At 39.2% G+C, this 19,240-nt stretch overlaps 1 long non-coding RNA gene across 1 annotated transcript; it reads right to left on the bottom strand.

Moving 5' to 3' along the window:
* Positions 1 to 1,151: 1,151 nt before the first annotated feature.
* Positions 1,152 to 3,146, bottom strand: LOC135207299 (uncharacterized). Its single transcript, XR_010312948.1, has 2 exons — positions 2,176 to 3,146; positions 1,152 to 2,127 (listed from the first exon to the last, which is right to left on the bottom strand). It is a non-coding gene; the product is annotated as an uncharacterized LOC135207299 (long non-coding RNA).
* Between the last annotated feature and the right edge of the window lie 16,094 nt (positions 3,147 to 19,240).

The following is a 19,240-nucleotide window of genomic DNA, read 5'->3' as shown; positions in this document are numbered from 1 at the left end:
GAACCAATAATTTTGATAATCTTCTTGGCTGTTTCTCTTTAATTGCTTCAGTAAACTTATGTGAAAAATCTTTTTTTTTTTTCACCAATGCTGTCATTCAGACTAAATAATTTTAAGCATATTTCAAGGTAATATTATTCGTGGAATAGTGTGGCTATTGTTACACTTGTCTTCCTTTTACTTGAAGCCATTAACAATCTAAATTTGCAAAGTACAGTGAATTACTTGTTCCACTGCACATGTCTGTGTCAGAAGTGGCAAAAATGAGAAAGGCTATTGCCTCTTTCATTCATGTATACTTTATTACATGATAAACCACCAGATTAAGTCATTTATTGCATGATGGCAAGTTAAAGTGGACTTGAGTAGGCTCTAGTACCAAGAGAACAAAGCGAAAATCAGGTATGTTGCCAGTTTAAATTTTCTGCCATTCTGTATGTGTACAGTTTGCTTAGATAGTTTCATAAGAGCAAGTACTATGCCTTTCAAACACAAAAAATTTTATTCGTGATCAAACCTCTAACTGGGATCAGTAAAGTGATGCAACTTCAAAATTAAAAACAAAAGTAAATCTTACTTAAATACTATCACTTATATTTGACCTTTATGTTTAAACATAACAATTTACATCAGATGGCACTAAATAAAGAAACAGAAGAATGTAATAGCATTAAATATATTATTGCAAAGTACATTTAATGTACTGTACCTTAGAAATCTATACTTATAAACAATTAATATCCCAATCTTTCAACAAGATAAAATCCTAAGCATTTATTACTACAACACTAGGTTTGTGACAGGTAATTCTTACCATAACCTAACTTGAATATTCAAGTACTGTACAGTATTAGCTATATTTCCTTCACTGTAAAAATAAGCCAAAATAGTATATGTACTACAATCAAATTAAAAAACAGATCAGAGTATATCGTCAAAAAAGGCTCTGAGTTTTTTAATCTAAGTGGAGAGTTATAAGTGACAATAAGATTAACTTGACAAATATAGTAAACTGTTAATGTTAAGCAGAACCTTACAGACGATTGTGCATTTTGATTATCAGTGGTCAAAGACAAACCTTAGTGTTTTAAGCATGAACAGTTAAAGAAAAAAATTTGGCAGTGACCTAATATTTTTTTTTACTCATGCATCTAAAAGCTACATTTTTAACCTCAATAAAAACGTTTTAAGGCATAAACATATGCCTGAATTCTAGTACAGTATACTACTTCATTCATGGCCTTTAAGGTAGAAAAAAGCAAACACTAACCTTCTTTTGTTAATAAAGTAAAAATCAATGTGTTACAGTTTAGTATTTATAATTCCAAAACAGTTTTTCAGTTATGTTACAGTAAAGTGTAAGATCCCATATTATTAGTGTACTTCTACATTGGAAAATAATTGCAATATACATATACAAAATAAGCACTTTTGCAAAACATTACACTTTTCAAACCTAATTATCTATATAATTTCTAGTTAAATCAGACTGTAAGGGGAAAATTTTCCCCGAGCACCCCTAGCTTGTACTAGTTTCTATTTAATTCCATGAAATAAAATTAAACTTAGTAGTTTATGACAACTAACAGTTTTCAACACCTTATGTACTTTCATCTTTTGACTTTAGCCAAAAATGTATTATTGTCAAATATTAGTTGTTAATTTCTATATTGTGTGTTAACATTACCACACAAAAACCATCTCACTTTATATAACCAGCAGTACCCTGTTAAGTAAGAAAGAAATGAAATCTAAGAGAATCAAATCTGTGCTACAGTTCACTTAAAAGTTAAATAACAATCTGGTAAAGTCAATAACTTACTTTTACATTACTGTATACAAATATAATTCTGTCACATAGTATACACGTACTGTCATACTGTGTTGTGTGGAAAGTTTTTATTGTTTAAAAACTTACAATAAAAAGAAAGTTTGCTTCACAGCTTTAACCTTGACAGTAACATTTACTTTCAAAACAATTCCGAAGGTTGCTTTCTTCTGTGTTGGCCTTGCATAGGCCACTGTAAACATCAGTGTAAGTTCTTTGTAATGTAATAAATACTCATCCATCACCACAACTGCTTTCTGTTTATTGATTTCTATCCACTCCATTTATTTTCTTCCCAACTGTCTGTCTTTATTGATTTCTATCCACTCCATTTATTTTCTTCCCACCTGTCTCTCCAACTAATTTATTGTTTTCAGCTAAAATTTTTAATTCTAATTGAAGAATTAAATATTTGGCCCAACCCTTTCAGTTAAACAACTTTGACAATAAATCAACTTGAAGAGGCCAACTAGCCTAATTGACTTGTAACAAACCAGAGAGTTCAGCCTTTTAAAGGAATTTCATTTCATGAGTGTAAAGTTGCTAACATCAATGAAGTGTATGTATTGCACAAAAACAGTTTAAATTCTTTTCATAAAAGATATAACCATCATAGCCTAGCCTATATTGAACTGAGGGTCAGTTAGCAACTTACAAAGGCATAAGCTGACCCCACTAAAACTTTCTGGAGTTTTCATCACATTTGCATTTGTGTTGCAGTGGTTAGGAGAGTCTCATATCCCTAAATGATCATGTTCAGGAAATCACACAAAGTTGACAGATCTTTCTGTTTTTAATGTACAAACCCTAGATCAAAAGAACCCTCATACTGGGGTTGAAAGAATGGAAAAGACAATAAAATTATTCATAGCTATGGGAAATGCAAATAAATCAATCAGAACTACATATACATATTATAATCAAAATAAATCTAGACATCTGTAGTAACAAAATAAAATAAAAATATACATCTGTAGTAACAAAATAAAATAAAAATAAAACAATAAGATACCCAACATTGGTTTGTGTAGTTCTTACTTTCATCTTATCTTTAGTGTCCACACTCATGTAAACAATGGGCATGAGATGAATTGTCCATGTGATCCAGTCCATCAGTTCAGTCATTTTAAATGCCTGCCCAAATTTAAACAAGTTCTCACATGAATTTTATCAGAATTTTCAACTTGTTCAATTCAGCTAATGAAACTTTTACCATTTTTTCAATATATAGTTTTTTAAATAATATTTAATTTAGTTCTTTTTTTAACATATTCTTGGTACCAGCCATGCAAAAGCTACTTGTCTAGACAACCATCAAAGGGTTATGCGGGAAGAAATATCAAAGGGTTTATGATGGAGATAGATATCCCAGGTACTTGAGTGACAGCCATTGGATAAAAAGCAGCAAAGCAAATTGACACCTCAAACTTCTGGGTTGTATTGTGCCATCATATGTTGAAAGTAATCAAACTATATAAAATTTCAAATCTGTGTTATGATGACATTGGAAATAAGTGCAGTCTGGCCTTTGAATTGACCCACAGTTTTGAGCTTCTACTGCAAGAAGATGGTCTCCCTTGATAAATGTCTCCATAGATTACACATCAGACAAAGGAAAGTGTCAAGGGGTCATAAGAATTTCTTATTAAGTCAGGCCATGGAGTGGACATAAAACAAAGCTGTAATTCATTTCTACGACATAAAACTGTGCTTGCTATTACTGTACGTCTGCAGCACAAAACAAACCAAATTACCCAAACCTCAAGTATTAGCTATGGTTACTTTGTCTAAGAGAATATGGCCATGAATAAATTTGCCAGAAGAACTGCTTAACTCTCTTTCTCTCTTTGCAAAAGCAAAGGCCAACAAATATGCAGTCTTTAAAGAAAGATCTTGCATGGAAAGCTCTGATGACACTTCCATATGGTTGTTAAGTTAAAAGAATCAAGGTTAGGTTCTGCTTTGGAAAAGAAAGTCTCCTCTTAAAATTCTGCACAAAATTGCAAATTCCAAAACACTAGTAAGGTCTAGTTCATGAGGCAAGAGCACCTCTCCAAGTGCTGATCAATGTTCCCTGTTAGCAGAGATAGTTTGTGCTTTTCTTTAAGAAAAACTAGTTGTACATAATTTCCTTTCTATGCCACAAAACAAAATATGGCCCACCTAGTCTAGTGTAAGAATTAAGAGATTTTCTGGGCCATCTTCTTTTAAAAGTGTCTGTAACTCTGATGACATACTGGATAATCTCCATACATGTAGGCTAATGGCTAGAAAGTTGTACTAGATCCTAGTGAAGTGTAATTGTGAAGTAATTTGGACCATAATTCCATTTACATGAAAAGTTAATGAAGCATTACGAGCCATAAAATTGATCTAGCTGTATTAGGTATTTAGGGAAGGCTATTGTAGAATACTGGTTGTAATTATGTTATTGTTTATGGCTTGAAATCTGAAAAAAAAATTCTGGATCTACAATTACTTCATTTCAAAATTTAGCCTAACCGTAAAGTACTGTATAATTGTATTGTATCCTGTTACATCTGAGAGGCACTCTTGCCTCAAAAACGTTCATTTCATTCTATTTTCAACCATAGATTACAGATCATAATCAGAAAGTCTCTTGAGACCTTTACAAAGTATTTATTCACAGAGTATTATTGATAACTATTTATGAGTACTAATTGTTACCAACCATCAGTATCACTCAGAAAAAGTAAAAATCCTGTGGAAATTCCAACAGATTTTATTTCCCTCTAAGAGATTTCTAAAATAATGATCAACCTACATCACAGATACTAAGGCTTAAAATATACTAGTACATACTATGTTACTAATACTGTTGAATGAATACTGGAAACAACTCAGAATTTAAATGAGCCACTGATAGCTTGAGTAACTACATAACAAACATAAACTAGCTCTAGGAACAAATAACAGTTCAGTAATACACTATCAGTGGGGGAATTAGGACCCTGAAGGACCTGAGATATAAACCCCCTTCAGTGGATAGGGCATTTGCATTTCTACCTTCTCATTCTTGTTAAAATTCAATAACAGATCAAAGCTTTGTTGCTGATTGTCACTTAAAACATAAATTTTTTTTGTATATAGTATGTCCCATTTGTAATTATAAGTGAAAGCAAATGTTATACAAATTATGAAAATCAAATACACACACACACACACACACACACACACACACACACACACACACACACACACACACACACACACACACACACACACACACACATATGCATATCATTCTCTCAGTGGAAATTTGTAGCTATTTACGCATATTGTCAAGAATCTCCAAGTCCAAAAGTGAATGTGTCTGTATGTCTGCATGTCAGCTTATTTGTCTGAGGTTGTATGGATGTACTTGGCTTTATAGCTGTTTAATACATTCTCTCTCTCTCTCTCTCTCTCTCTCTCTCTCTCTCTCTCTCTCTCTTCTCTCTCTCCTCTCTCTCTCTCTCTCTCTCTCTTTAAATCAAATGAATTTTCATTTGTAAATGCTGATCATGTGCAGTTCACATATTTTTTTTACAATGATGTAATGGCAATGTACATGATTTTTGTCTTGAGATAAAATATTGTAATGTGATTTGGAGCAGTCCTCAAGCTGTTAATATTTTAACAACAATTTAAATAAATAAGCTGTTTTTTACTCTCCTTCACTTATAACTCCATAAGCAGTAGCTCATTAGGAATACCGTATAATTTTTTGTGACTAACTAGAATATCTAGGAGTTAAGAATTTGAAGGGCATGAGAGATATAACACCCCCCTCCCTTCACTGCGTAGAAACAATCCCATCTCTAGCCTCTCAGTCTCACACTCATCCCTGACTACGAATAATTATATTGTACAGTAGCTGAACATGGAGTTTTTATAACTTAAAATAATTTATTTTATTCAACTCCATTAGCCATGTCCACCTTAATTCACAGCATGAATCTACCCTATCAAGCAACTTCAGAAGCCTTCAAGACGAAAAAAGAGGATTAATCAAAAATCAAGAGTCAAGTAAGCTGGTAGAAGCACAGCTTTGACCTACTTGTTGGGGCTTGCTGGCCTTATTCTTTTGTGTAAAGCTAGCAACCCAGTCAGAATGTGGGGACTGGGAGGTAGGCACTTATTTATGATTGATTGATTTGTATGAAAATATTAGTTTCGTGTTATACAAATTTCATGTGTTCCTTGACAAATCTATGTATCATTAGCCTGAATTTTTATTTAGGTAAAAGGATGATAAGGGAATATCCTCAACTAGCACTTTTGGAGGAACAACTGGAAATAGTAAGTTAAGAACCAAGTGTCTAAATCAATCTTAAAAGGTCCCCTTAATAGACTTACATGCTGAGTAGTAGTAGTAATTTGTGTGGATGGTATTTCAAAAAAGCACAGAAGTCACTAACATTTCAAACGAGGCTTGGCAGCTTTTAACCTAGAAGAGCAAATCTTACAGTGAATGGGAAATGATCAACCCTGGACTAGGAGGAGGAGTAGGCCTCTGTTTGTAAAAAAAAATGGGTTATTTCTTTTTCCTTATTGAAGAATTCCACCAGTTAGATCATATTTTGGGCTGGATTGAAATGGGTTCTCTTTAGAATGATAAAAATAATTCATTTATAGAGGAAGTGGATGAACAATGGGTTTATTTTTAGACCCAATCAAGGCTGAGGAGTATTCTTATGGCTGTGCTGTCACATCAGACACACAACAGACCGAGGCTGGTAGTTCCTTCCTGCCAGTGGGTTAAAGTTGCACATGCAACAGTCACTCAGTGGGACTACCTTTCGATTACCTTCCTGCCATTAATATTTGTATCTGGCAGAATTTGACACTAGAAATTGTCATAAAATATTTAATTTTCACCTACAGAACATTCTTTGTAAATTTGTAAATATTTATTGTGGATCTTATATGCTTATCAGCATAACTAATGTTCAATAATAGTGATGTTTAGCAAAACAATAGAAAAGATACAAAAACTTTCACATTATGTCTTATACATAAATGAAGTACGTACTGGATGCATTACGTACTCTTAGTCACTGAGGGTGAAATTTAGAGAAAAATGTATAACAAGGTATAAAGTATGAAAACATTTGGTTTACCACTTTGAACAACCATACTGTATTACAGTAGGTCACACAGTACACTACGTACTCATAAATTGCTTTTGGATAAAGCACTTTGCTGGACTCCAGTTACTAGCAACATAAGTGAATGGACTGTAGTATATGTACAGCATGTTTATTACCCCAGCAAAATTTCCTACATCCTTGCCATACATTCTTAATCAAAACTTGATAACATACAGTATACTACCTAGTACTGTATAATTAATCTACATGGCCCAAGAGTATACAGTACGTATATGTACGTACATGAAACATTTCAAACCTTCCATAAATCTTGGGGATGTAAAGCCAAGAAACATAAACAAAAAAGGCAAACAAATACCCCAAAAACAGTTCTATATAAAATGCCAGGTAAAACTGCTCTGGGCTTGCAGCTGTTAAGGGAACTAGCTTGGTATTGCCTGGTTTGCACTCTGTTTTTCTTTTATTTAAATTATTTGGGAAAGGTTAGGATATTGTTGTTTCGATCACTTCCTGTTTGTATGTGCTAAGAGCTTGTGTGGGTAGAAAAACTTTGTTGCATATACTACTTGGGTTTTTCCTGAGATAGGGTTTGAGTGTGCTACTTTTGAGTGTGCTACTACATGTACTGTGGCAGCCAGTACTGAAAGGAAAGGGGGATATCAAATGTCTCGTCCTTTTTTTGGTGTTTCATTGCTGTCAGTGAGATTATTTTGTGACAACTCTTGTTATATGCATGTGTGTGTGAGAGAGAGTGTCTTAATGTTAATGGGTACATAGGACTTACATAAAATATTATCCATTTAACTTAGTAGGTAATCATTTGTTGCTTGATACTTGATTTCTGTAAAAAAACTTTAAACTTACAGCAGAATTATATTGCATGGTATGTTATTGTAGTTTAAACTTCTATCTACTGTTTGAGTGTTCATTACAGATAAGTATTGAAGCAATAAAAACTAACATCTCCTGGAATAAAATGTTTGGTAATATGTACTGTAATTTGACAGAAGAAGAAGAAGAAGAAGAAGACAATCAAAATTTAAAAATTATACATATTTCCTTTTCCAAGTATTCAAACTTTCAAGTTTCCAAGAATGAGTCACTTGTTTTTCTTGTAACTTGTGGCTGCAAATCCTACCTGCCCAATTGTCAATTAACTTTGTGTATGGATGGAAGCTCCTCAAATTTGCAACTTTTTTTTTTCCCCATATCAGTTAGCTTCTAATGTACATCTAAGCTGCTGGGCTTTTGGCTATCAGTGTTTATCTTTCCTGGACTGTAGAGACTACATGAATATCAAAAGATATTTCAAAAGCCAATGAGATGGTAATGAACAGCTATTTAACAATTCAATGAATTGTATAACTTAGTACGTACCATATAACAAAATGTTAATCCATATTCTGATCTGCGTCTTGGAAATACTATTCCCAGTGTTGAATAACCATTTAAAGTAATCTTATGTGGCATCTACAATGCATATAACACGGTACAGTATATCAATATCCATATATATTTGGGTAGTTCCCTGATGAAACTGGCCATCAAAAAATACACCACCACCATAACAAGGTATTTTTCAGCCCTGTTTTCTACATCTGGACAAGAAAGCTCTTTCCATCATTCACAATTTATCACACAGATTGCAATTAGTAATTAAATTTGTTAAAATCAGTCAACATTTTATGCTGCATAACAAAAAGACATGGTCCTATATTATTTAGAAAATAAACATGCATAAAAATTGAAAATGAAAAACCCAAGCTTACACTTGGAGATATCATTACCCTTTGACCCAATAGTGCCAATATCTTTTCATATACTGTACTGAAATAAAACAATTTCAAATGTCAATATGTATATGGGTATCTTTACAGCTTACCACTATTATGGCAGAAGTCCACTGGTCATTAAAGAAAATCATTGTACAAAGCTCAAGAAGAGACATCATATCAATATCTTAATTAGGCACTAAGAACACACTTTTGGCAATGATATGGCTATGTAAATTATCTAAATTATTTTTAACGTATTTACATGTGACTAAATCTGAAAGTATTTAAAGCTACTCCAGGCATGATTTACAATTATTTTAAATTCTCTTTGCATATGCACAGCATGTGCACAGCTAAATAGTAATTCTGTAATTTGTGCAGACTAGCATCTGAATGTGCCATATGAAGAGAAAAAAAAAATAAAGGCACATTGTCCACACAAAGCTTGGATAAGGCAATCTGAAGCTTAATACAATTTTTTATGCTTAAAATAATTTTACATTACCACATGCACAAATCATCAGTTATCATACTTAGCTATGGATCGCCTTATAGCATTAACCACTTGCCATGGATCATGGATCCTGTACACAATCTGGAAAACAATTAACATATTTTAGTAAGCCATCCCCCGAGCTTTTCAATTTTCACATCTGCACAATTAAATGTCATACAGATATAGCAGTCCCCAGTTATCAGCGGACTCGGTTAATGGTTATCCAGTTTTATGGCACTTTTTATGGTACCATAACATACCTAAAAGAGGTTCCATTATCCAAAACTCGCCGCCAAAACCACCATAAATTGCTGAGTTTTGGTTAATGGGGGGTTTCACTTATTGGCACCCTGCCGATAACTGGAGACTGCCTGTACAGTAGTAGAGAGTGCTCTTAAAAGTGCTATCTCCTCACCACAGAACAATGTGAGCTTATTTTTGCTTTTTCTTAGGGAAAAGGTAAATTAATCCACATCTACTTTCTAGAGAAGATAACAAAGTGAAATGAGGATTTAATTTACTTCTTTACAAACTACTGGTTTGAAATTAAATTGACAAGTTTTATTACTTCGGATGAATAAAAATTAGTTGTGTAGATAAAAACCATTGTTTTACTTGGAACTACAATATCACTTTGACATGAATAAATGACCCGTGAAGAGTTAAATCTTGGCTTGCAGGATATGCTCAAAGGGTTTGTTCTTGTTAAAAGAATAAGATTTAATTATAATTTATCTAAAAAAAAATTATAGCTTCCTAAATATCTCCATAACTGGACAGACTGTTATTGAAAATTCTGACAAAATTTGTTTTCAGGTACTATATTGGTGTCTCATACTTTGAGTGTTGATTGAAATTTGTGCGTTCACACAAAATGTTGTATGGTTAAGGAAGAAAAAAACTCTTCAGCCATTTAAGCAGCTCCTCCTGAAGAAGGCTATTCTGAAATTGAACCATTGTTCTCAAGTCTAGAATGGGTTCATAGATTCTGCACCATAGCCATCCACTGTTTCAGACTAGCATTCTATTGCTGGATGGTGCATTCACAGAACATTTCTCTCAATTTGTTCTTCTGCTTGTTTTTCTCCACAAAATGCATTGGGCAAATAGAATATAAGGGCAAAGAATGCATAATGATTGATTAAGAGGTTGTCATTATCTTTATCTTCATATTGATCTTCATTTTCAAAACTATCACTACTTGTTCATAGTGGTACTATGTGATGTTTCTCTTGGAATTCTTAAGCTTTTGTTAAGTCATATTGTATATGTAATGTAACCTTGCCCTTGTTATCTGTTTTCAGGGATTTTCATGACTTCTCCATATTCAGAAATGTGCCTGGCCTCTCCAGTTTCTCTATGGTATAGCAAAACTATCTATAAACATTTTTGTAGGTTAATGTGCTTTGCCTAAGCATGGATTTTTAATGATTTTGTGCTTGTGTTTTCTTCAGGGAAGAGTATTATCATTAGTATTTATTTATGCTGATTACTTAAGCCTGGGCTTTCAGAAATATTTTTGTTGCATATTTGCCAATTTGTCCTTCTAATTAAGAGTGATTTTAAATTTGTCCTGTTTGAAGTGTGCTCCATGTCATTATTTCCATTCATTAAATCTAGTGTTTGACTCTCCTAGTCGTAGTGAATTAACATGTTTCTTTTCTGGGCTCAGTTCGTGTCGCTGCGCGAAATATCCTTTAATCCATTATTTCTAAGGTAAATGTACTAACACATACCAGAGAATAAATAAAATAAAGAAAAGGTCAGTACAACTGACTCGCTCACCCTCCAAGAGGGTGTCGGTATGAACACTATGGCGAGTGAGACCACTACCACGAACCGCTTGCCAATAGAAATCTCCCACTACAAAATCCCCACAAGAGGGGAGCCGACCCACAGAGTGGGCAGCAACTACTACTACTCCATCCCATGCTGCCGACTGCTGCGCCTCTGGTGGCCATCCTTTTCAGTTAGCGCACAGCGTATACACGTGCCCTTTTTTGCTCTGTGTTTTTGTGCCCTTTTATTGGATTTATTCATCATGGAGCGTACAGCCATTGCAGCAGCTAAGTTAAGTAATCAGTGTTTATTGCTATTTGGTTTTTTCCGGCCTTGAGTCAGTATTTGCCGTTTTTTAGGTATAAATACGAGCTCTAGGTCGGAAGCATGGCAGCATGGTTCTGCCTCGTGGCGGGTTCGTTCTTGGTCTTCCATACCCAGAACCTTCCCTTACTTTTACGCTCTGTTATTAATTATCCTATTTGATTTAAGGGTACAGCCTACGTGGTTTATGTCATGCATGCATGTCTTCTCACCTTGCGTAGGCACCTTCCATCCAGACCCTAGCCACAGCTCTTAGTACCGGCCCCGGCTAGCTTTGAGTGGTAGACTTTCTTTCGGGTTAGTCGTACACTCCTGGATTTTTCCTCCTACTATTTTATCTTCTTTCTTTACATTTAGTTATTTGTTTATTATATTTTAAGTTTATGTTAGTGTTCGGCGTCTGGCTTCACCTAGCCTAGGTTATGTCCTATTGGTCACATGTGCTTCCGCTTCAGTTCGGTTGCTTCTCTATAGCATCTCTCTGATCAGTCGGTTGTGTATCCTAGGCTTTATTGTTCATTGTATCTCTTGTTACCGCTCCGTGGTCACTACGTGATCACGGAGCAGCCAGACGCCTGTCCAGTCATCTTTCCCTCCTCCCGCTCTTCCATAGGGCCGGGGGGAGGGTTGGTCTGCCACGCTCGCTCACATACCCGGGCCTGCCTCCCTCTCCCCCTAGGCGGAGGGAGTAGGGGGACGGTACAGACCCAGTCTGGACTCGACCTCTCCAGCTGCTCGGTACGCTCGGATGGCAAGGGGGGGGGGACTGGCCTTTCCCCCCCTCCGTCGTCTCTCCGTCGCTCCGTTACTAGCTCGAGTCTGTTTGCCCTCTCGCCCTTTCCCACCTTACTGGGGCTCTTTATCTACCGGACCTCCGGCATCCACGTGGAAAGGTGCTAGTTCACCCTGACGGGCGGACTGCGGCATACAGTTGGTCTCTACTAACTCCGTCGCGCTGTTATCGCGTCACGCTCCGCCACGCACCGGACTTAGTCCGGTACGTCCCATGTTTAGGTTTAAGTTTAGTTTTTAATTTAAACTATATTAAGTTTAATTTAAGCTACATTAAACCTCCCCTCCATTGCATGCTCACACCGGATCTCTCCGGGGTTATAGCCTATTCAGGCAGGATAGGGAGGGGTTATGCCCAAAAATTTTTCGCGCTCCGGCATGCAACGGAGTTCTTTTAACCTTTAGCCTGTAAGTGATATCTTTTAGGATACTCATGTGTCTTATCACTTACAGACCACCAACTGTGAGCATCCGGGATGCAATGCCATGCTCCAGGACCCCTGTGGGCATGAAGTCTGCCGGTCCCATGCTCCATGCGCGACTCCGCACGGGAACCTCCAGGTCTGGTATCACGAGACCTGCACGATTTGTTATGATCTGGTGAGCCAGCTCTTAGACGGGGTAAGCATTTCCAACTCCGTTATCAAATCCCTACGAGATTATAGTTCTTAAGCTAGTTTTAATCTTATCTCAAACTTAAACGAATTTTATATTGGATATCGCATCCTATATAATTTTAAGTTAACCTTGTACTTAAGTTTTAATCTTAAGTTTATTCTTATAAAACTAACAAGTACCCTCTCTTCCAGGCTCCGGCTGTTAGAGACACCGCGTTGGCAACCCTGCGGGCCTGGGTCGGCGGGTTTGGGAAGAACGCCGCCAAGGGTCAGCCCTACATACTGGAGAAGAGGTTAGCGGTCCTGATCTTCCCCGGCGGCAAGTCAACGGGCTACGTCGACCCAGCAGAGGCGGGCCCGACTATTGCGCTGATTCAGCAGCAGCTCGCCGCTTCGTTGACTGATCCAGGCCAGGACATCTCGTCGGAAGTCGCGACGTTGGACCTAAACATTGAGCCGATGGTAGGTGTTGACGACCTGTTGGTCGAGGTGAGTACGTTGGACGCCCAAGGGCTTCCCTTAGGCGCCACTGGATCTTCTACTCCTGCACAATCTCCAGCTTCCTTCCAAGGCTTTACAGGAGCCGAGCTTTATACTTCTCCTGATGCTTCGGTTAGACCTAAGGTCAAAACACAAGCGGTGGTAAAAACCTTGACTAAGACGTCGTCGTCGTCTAAAAAGACTTCGTCGGCGTCTACATCTCGCAAGTCTCCGGCTACAAACCCCGGAGCAGAGAGGTCTAGAGCTTCTGGGTCCGGCTCCAAATCCTCTAGGAGTAGATCCTCCAAAGAGAGATCACACACTCCAGCGGAGTCGACCGTTCCTTCACTTCCTTTGGTCCCTGTTCAGAGCTACCCGTCCACCTCCGCGGCAGCTCCGGCTTTGGATCCCAATGCCGGCCTGTTGCAGCACATGGGGGATCTGGTCGGGACTCTCAAGGAAAGTATGGAACAGATGTTCTCCCGGTTATCTGATAGGATCAACTCCCAGGACAACATTATCGCCGGACTAAGCCAAGCTCCGCTAGCTACTCCCCCACCTTTCGGCACAGGCGTACATCAGTTGCCACCATATGACTCTCTGCCTCCGTTCAGCATGAACAATCCCTGGAGGGTGGCGTCATACGCCCCCTTCCAAGACGGACTTATCTCCATCCCGGAATGTGGAACTCGAAGGATTGAGGACTTCGAGTTCTACCCGGAAGATCTCCAGCCGCCGTTCATCGGCTACGCCAGGCTCACCGCCGCTGCCATGACGCGAGATGATAAGGTCCCTAAAGAGACAGTCCTCTATTCACGAGACCAGGCTCAAAGAGAATGGCTCAGGTGTTTAGAGGACATGGACTGTTCGAACACGAAGATACAGCCGTTTAAGAGTCCATTTACAATTTTCACAATGGAAGAGGGTACTCCGCTTCCTTTCCTGACGAAGATTGCTACGGTCACTATCCCAGCGGCCCAGAAGGGGGATGCGTTACCGCAGCTTAAGGAAGCGGACCCTACATCTCCTTTACTTCCTTCAACCGGAGATCTGTGGGAAGACCTGCCCAACACTTTTTCTGCGGGCAAACTCAAACCGGACTGTGCTATGGAGCAGTTTGGTGAGAAGCTGCCTAGACTTCCTGATAGCCTCATTCAGGCAGAGTTTGATGCCAAGTCTAGGCTGGCCAGGTCTCTCAATACCATGGCCATGACGGAGGTGGCTACCATTTCTTATGGTTCCGAGCCACTGTTCAAGCTAATCACCAAGTCACTGACTCAAACGGTGCAGTCTGACTTGTTCGAGTTCGCCACAGCCAGAACAAACTGTAGGAAACATGTCCTCCAGGAAGCAACTATTCGGCATGAACCGAATAAGTTGCTTTCATCAAACATCTGGGGAGCAGACCTCTTCCCAGATGCGATGGTAAAGGAGGTCCAGGCAGAAGCTACGAGGCTTAACCAAAGCCTTAAGGATCGTTGGGGTCTCACGGCAAAGAGACGCCAAGATCAAGCTGTCAGGGGTAAGGCTCAGAAGAAACCCAGACGTTTCCAGCCTTACCAAAAGAAGCAGCAACGGTTTGCCCAGCCTGTTTCGGCCGTCCCGTTGGTGCAGGCAGCCCAACCCTCTACCTCCAAGGCTCAATCACAGCCTATCTATGTGATTTCCCCCCAGCCTCAACCCTCCACCTCTTACGCTGTCTCCCCAGCCTTCAACCAAGTGTTCGAAGGCCAGGCCTTTCAGAAGTATGACCGCTCGGGTAAGGGAGGCAGAGGTAAGCGATCCTTTCGTCAGAGAGGATCGGGAGGGTCCCTTAATAGAGGAAAGCACTTCAGGGGAGGCCGCGGAGGCTACCAACATCAATGAGGACTTCCAGGTAGGAGGGAGGCTGTTTCTCTTCCGCCACCGGTGGGGATTCAGCAAATGGGCACAAAGCATTGTGTCGAAAGGCCTGGGTTGGAGTTGGGTGGCGAATCCGCCCCCACCCAGACCTTTCCGCCAACTTCCATCCAAAGAATTGACGGAGTATGCGGAGGACCTCCTTCAGAAAGGAGCAATAGCGAGAGTCCAACAGATTAAGTTTCAAGGGCGCTTGTTCAGCGTTCCAAAGAAAGGCTCACAAAAAAGAAGGGTAATCTTAGACTTGTCCCGCTTAAACTTGGCCATTCGCTGCGACAAGTTCAAGATGCTCACCATCTCGCAGGTGCGGACCTTACTTCCCCGTGGGGCCGTCACCACCTCTATCGATCTTACAGACGCATACTATCATATCCCTATTGCAAGACACTTTCGCCCGTATCTGGGCTTCAAGATAGGAGAGCAGGCATTCTCCTTCAAGGTAGTTCCCTTTGGCCTCAACGTAGCACCCAGGGTGTTCACGAAGTTGGCGGAAGTGGTCGTCCAACAACTAAGATCTCAAGGGATTATGGTAGTAGCGTATCTCGACGATTGGCTAATTTGGGCTCCAACAGTCGAGGAATGCCACAAAGCAACACTGGAAGTAATTCGGTTCCTGGAATATCTAGGCTTCAAGATAAACAGGACCAAATCAAGACTCACTCCGGAGTCAAACTTTCAGTGGCTGGGCATTCAATGGAATCTATCCTCCCATACTCTGTCGATTCCATCAGCCAAGAGGAAAGAAATAGCGAAGTCAGTAAAGCAATTTCTAGGACACAAACTGGCGTCAAGGAGAACCCAGGAAAGGATTCTGGGTTCACTCCAGTTTGCATCAGTGACAAACATCTTGATGAAAGCCAAACTGAAAGACTTAACCAGAATCTGGCGCTCACGAGCAAATGTCAGGTCCAGGGACAAATTATCCTCAGTCCCTCAGATTCTACGGAATCGTCTACGCCCTTGGGCAAAAGTCAAGAACTTGTCAATATCAGTACCCCTTCAGTTTCCTCCTCCGGGGATTACCATCCACACAGACGCTTCGTTAAGCGGTTGGGGAGGATATTCTCAGTTCAAGAAGGTTCAAGGAACCTGGTCACCCCAGTTCCGTCAGCTTCACATAAACGTACTGGAAGCAATGGCGGTGTTCTTGACTCTAAAAAGGTTACGTCCGCCAATGAACTCCCACATAAAGCTAGTCTTAGACAGCACAGTGGTAGTCCATTGTATAAACAGAGGAGGCTCCAAATCACGTCATCTAAATCATGTCATGATAGCCATCTTCTCCCTGGCGGACAAGTTCAGTTGGCACCTCTCCTCCACCCATATAGCTGGAGTGAGAAACGTCATAGCAGATGCTCTATCCCGATCAGTTCCTCTGGAGTCAGAATGGTCACTGGACAACAGTTCGTTCCAATGGATCCTTCAGAGAGTTCCAGGTCTACAAGTGGATCTCTTCGCATCCCAAGCGAACCACAAACTCCCATGTTATGTGGCCCCCAACCTGGACCCTCTGGCCTATGCCACGGACGCCCTGGCCCTAGACTGGAACGACTGGGAGATTTATGTCTTCCCTCCAGTGAATCTTCTCCTGAAGGTACTGAACAAACTCAGGACATTCAAAGGTCAAGTGGCTCTAATAGCCCCAGACTGGCCGAAGAGCAATTGGTACCCCCTAATTCTGGAACTGGGTCTTCGTCCTCTTCGAATTCCCAATCCCAGGCTCTCCCAGTCAGTACAAACGAAGACTGTGTTCGCTTCTTCAGGAATTCTCAAAACCCTAACTTTATGGATTTCATGAAGTTTGCAGCTAAAAGAGATGCGAATATTGATCCTCAAAATATTCTCTTCTTGGAATCTGATAAAAGGGATTCAACTTTGAGACAGTATGATGCTGCAGTCAAAAAGTTAGCAACCTTCCTGAGAGAATCAGATATCAGAATCATGACAATCAATTCAGCTATATCCTTTTTCAGATCTTTATTTGAAAAAGGCTTAGCAGCTAGCACTATTACGACAAACAAGTCAGCCTTGAAAAAGATTTTTCAATTTGGTTTCGATATAGACTTGACAGACTCCTACTTCTCGTCTATTCCCAAGGCTTGTGCTAGACTTAGACCTTCTGTAAGACCTACGTCAGTATCATGGTTCTTAAATGATGTCCTAAAGCTGGCTTCGGAAACTGATAATGACACATGTTCATTTATAATGCTCTTAAGAAAAACTCTATTTTTATTAAGCTTGGCTTCAGGAGCTAGAATTTCAGAACTGTCGGCATTATCCAGGGATCCGGATCATATTGAATTTCTTCCCACAGGGGAAGTGCTACTTTCTCCGGAACGTAGTTTTATAGCAAAGAATGAAGATCCTTTGATGAGGTGGGAACCATGGAAGGTTATACCCCTTCCACAAGATATTTCTCTTTGCCCAGTATCGACCTTACGAGCCTTTCTGTCCAGGACCTCCTCATCCTCATCGGGTCCTCTCTTTAAGAGAAAAAGAGGTGGTACTTTATCTATTAAAGGCATCAGGCAGCAGATCCTGTACTTTATTAAGCAAGCCAATCCTGACTCCTTCCCTAAAGCACATGATGTCAGGGCAGTAGCCACCTCAATTAACTATTTCCAGCATATGAATTTCGATGAGTTGAAAAAATATACTGGATGGAAATTGCCGACAGTATTTAAACGTCATTACTTAAAGTCCTTGGAAGCTCTGAAATTTTCAGCAGTTGCGGCGGGTAACATAGTTTCCCCTGACTCTGCTTAATCTTTAGTAGAAGATCCAGTCCTCCTTTCTACCTATCTCACCCAACAGTTCGTCTATACCTGCCATGTTCATCTACGTTTACCTTGAGTCTTAGCTGCTCTTATGATGGTATAGTGGGTGCCCCTTATTTTTTTGCTAGGGTCACTCACAATTGATTGTATATAATGATCTCTAGGATGTGATCCCCTTATTTTTATGCTAGGGGACACATAGTATTTACAATGGTTACGGGTTTTGTATATTAAGTCATATACATTCCCTTTTATATTATTATTGAAGTTTGTTCTATTCATGTTATTATTATAATTGCTTTGAGTTCTTTGTACATAAGATCTATACACAGATACTGATTTCAACATATATTCCATGTAAGCCCTGTATATATGTTAAATTTAAGTTAATTTTAAGAAATATTATTAGCATTAAGTTAAATTTAAGTAATATTTCTAATTTTGTATCAATGTGTATATGTATATTTATTAGCAATTATATTTCTTTATTTTATGTTATCTTTTATTTGAGACCCTTTTTATCTATTTGTTTTGTTCTTTACAATCTTGTGCTATTTCTCTGGTACGATTTCGCGCAGCGACACGAACTGAGCCCAGAAAAGGGATTTTGACGTAAGGAAAAATCTATTTCTGGGCGATTGGTTCGTGTCGCCAGCGAAATCCCGCCCTGCCCATCCCATCGCTCAAGATTGTCTGCTAACTTCAGGATGGCCACCAGAGGCGCAGCAGTCGGCAGCATGGGATGGAGTAGTAGTAGTTGCTGCCCACTCTGTGGGTCGGCTCCCCTCTTGTGGGGATTTTGTAGTGGGAGATTTCTATTGGCAAGCGGTTCGTGGTAGTGGTCTCACTCGCCATAGTGTTCATACCGACACCCTCTTGGAGGGTGAGCGAGTCAGTTGTACTGACCTTTTCTTTATTTTATTTATTCTCTGGTATGTGTTAGTACATTTACCTTAGAAATAATGGATTAAAGGATATTTCGCTGGCGACACGAACCAATCGCCCAGAAATAGATTTTTCCTTACGTCAAAATCCCTTTTTTAATCACATTATCGTTGATTCTTCCCTGTTTGTGTTTCTTTTTAAGTCAGAATGTTCCATATGTATACATTCTGAATTGTAGCTTAGATTTCAATGAATATTGTTTTTACATATTCAGTGAAAATTATTCTTTCTACAATTTATCAGTGGCTTTTGTTATGTCTAAAGTAACAGTAGCCTTAGGGCTACATTTCTGTCTTTTTATTCATTTTTCATGTAATAACTATGTTACACTCCCTTTTTCTTGTGATACACTCAGGAAAGAATGTTACCCTGTTCTGAGCTCATAATGTGAGTGGGGACACCTTCTCTCACATG

Source organism: Macrobrachium nipponense, chromosome 32 (assembly GCF_015104395.2).
Source record: "Macrobrachium nipponense isolate FS-2020 chromosome 32, ASM1510439v2, whole genome shotgun sequence".
Lineage (NCBI taxonomy): Eukaryota > Metazoa > Arthropoda > Malacostraca > Decapoda > Palaemonidae > Macrobrachium > Macrobrachium nipponense.
The sequence above is the reverse complement of the archived record's forward strand: the minus strand, read 5'-3'. Positions and strand labels throughout refer to the sequence as shown.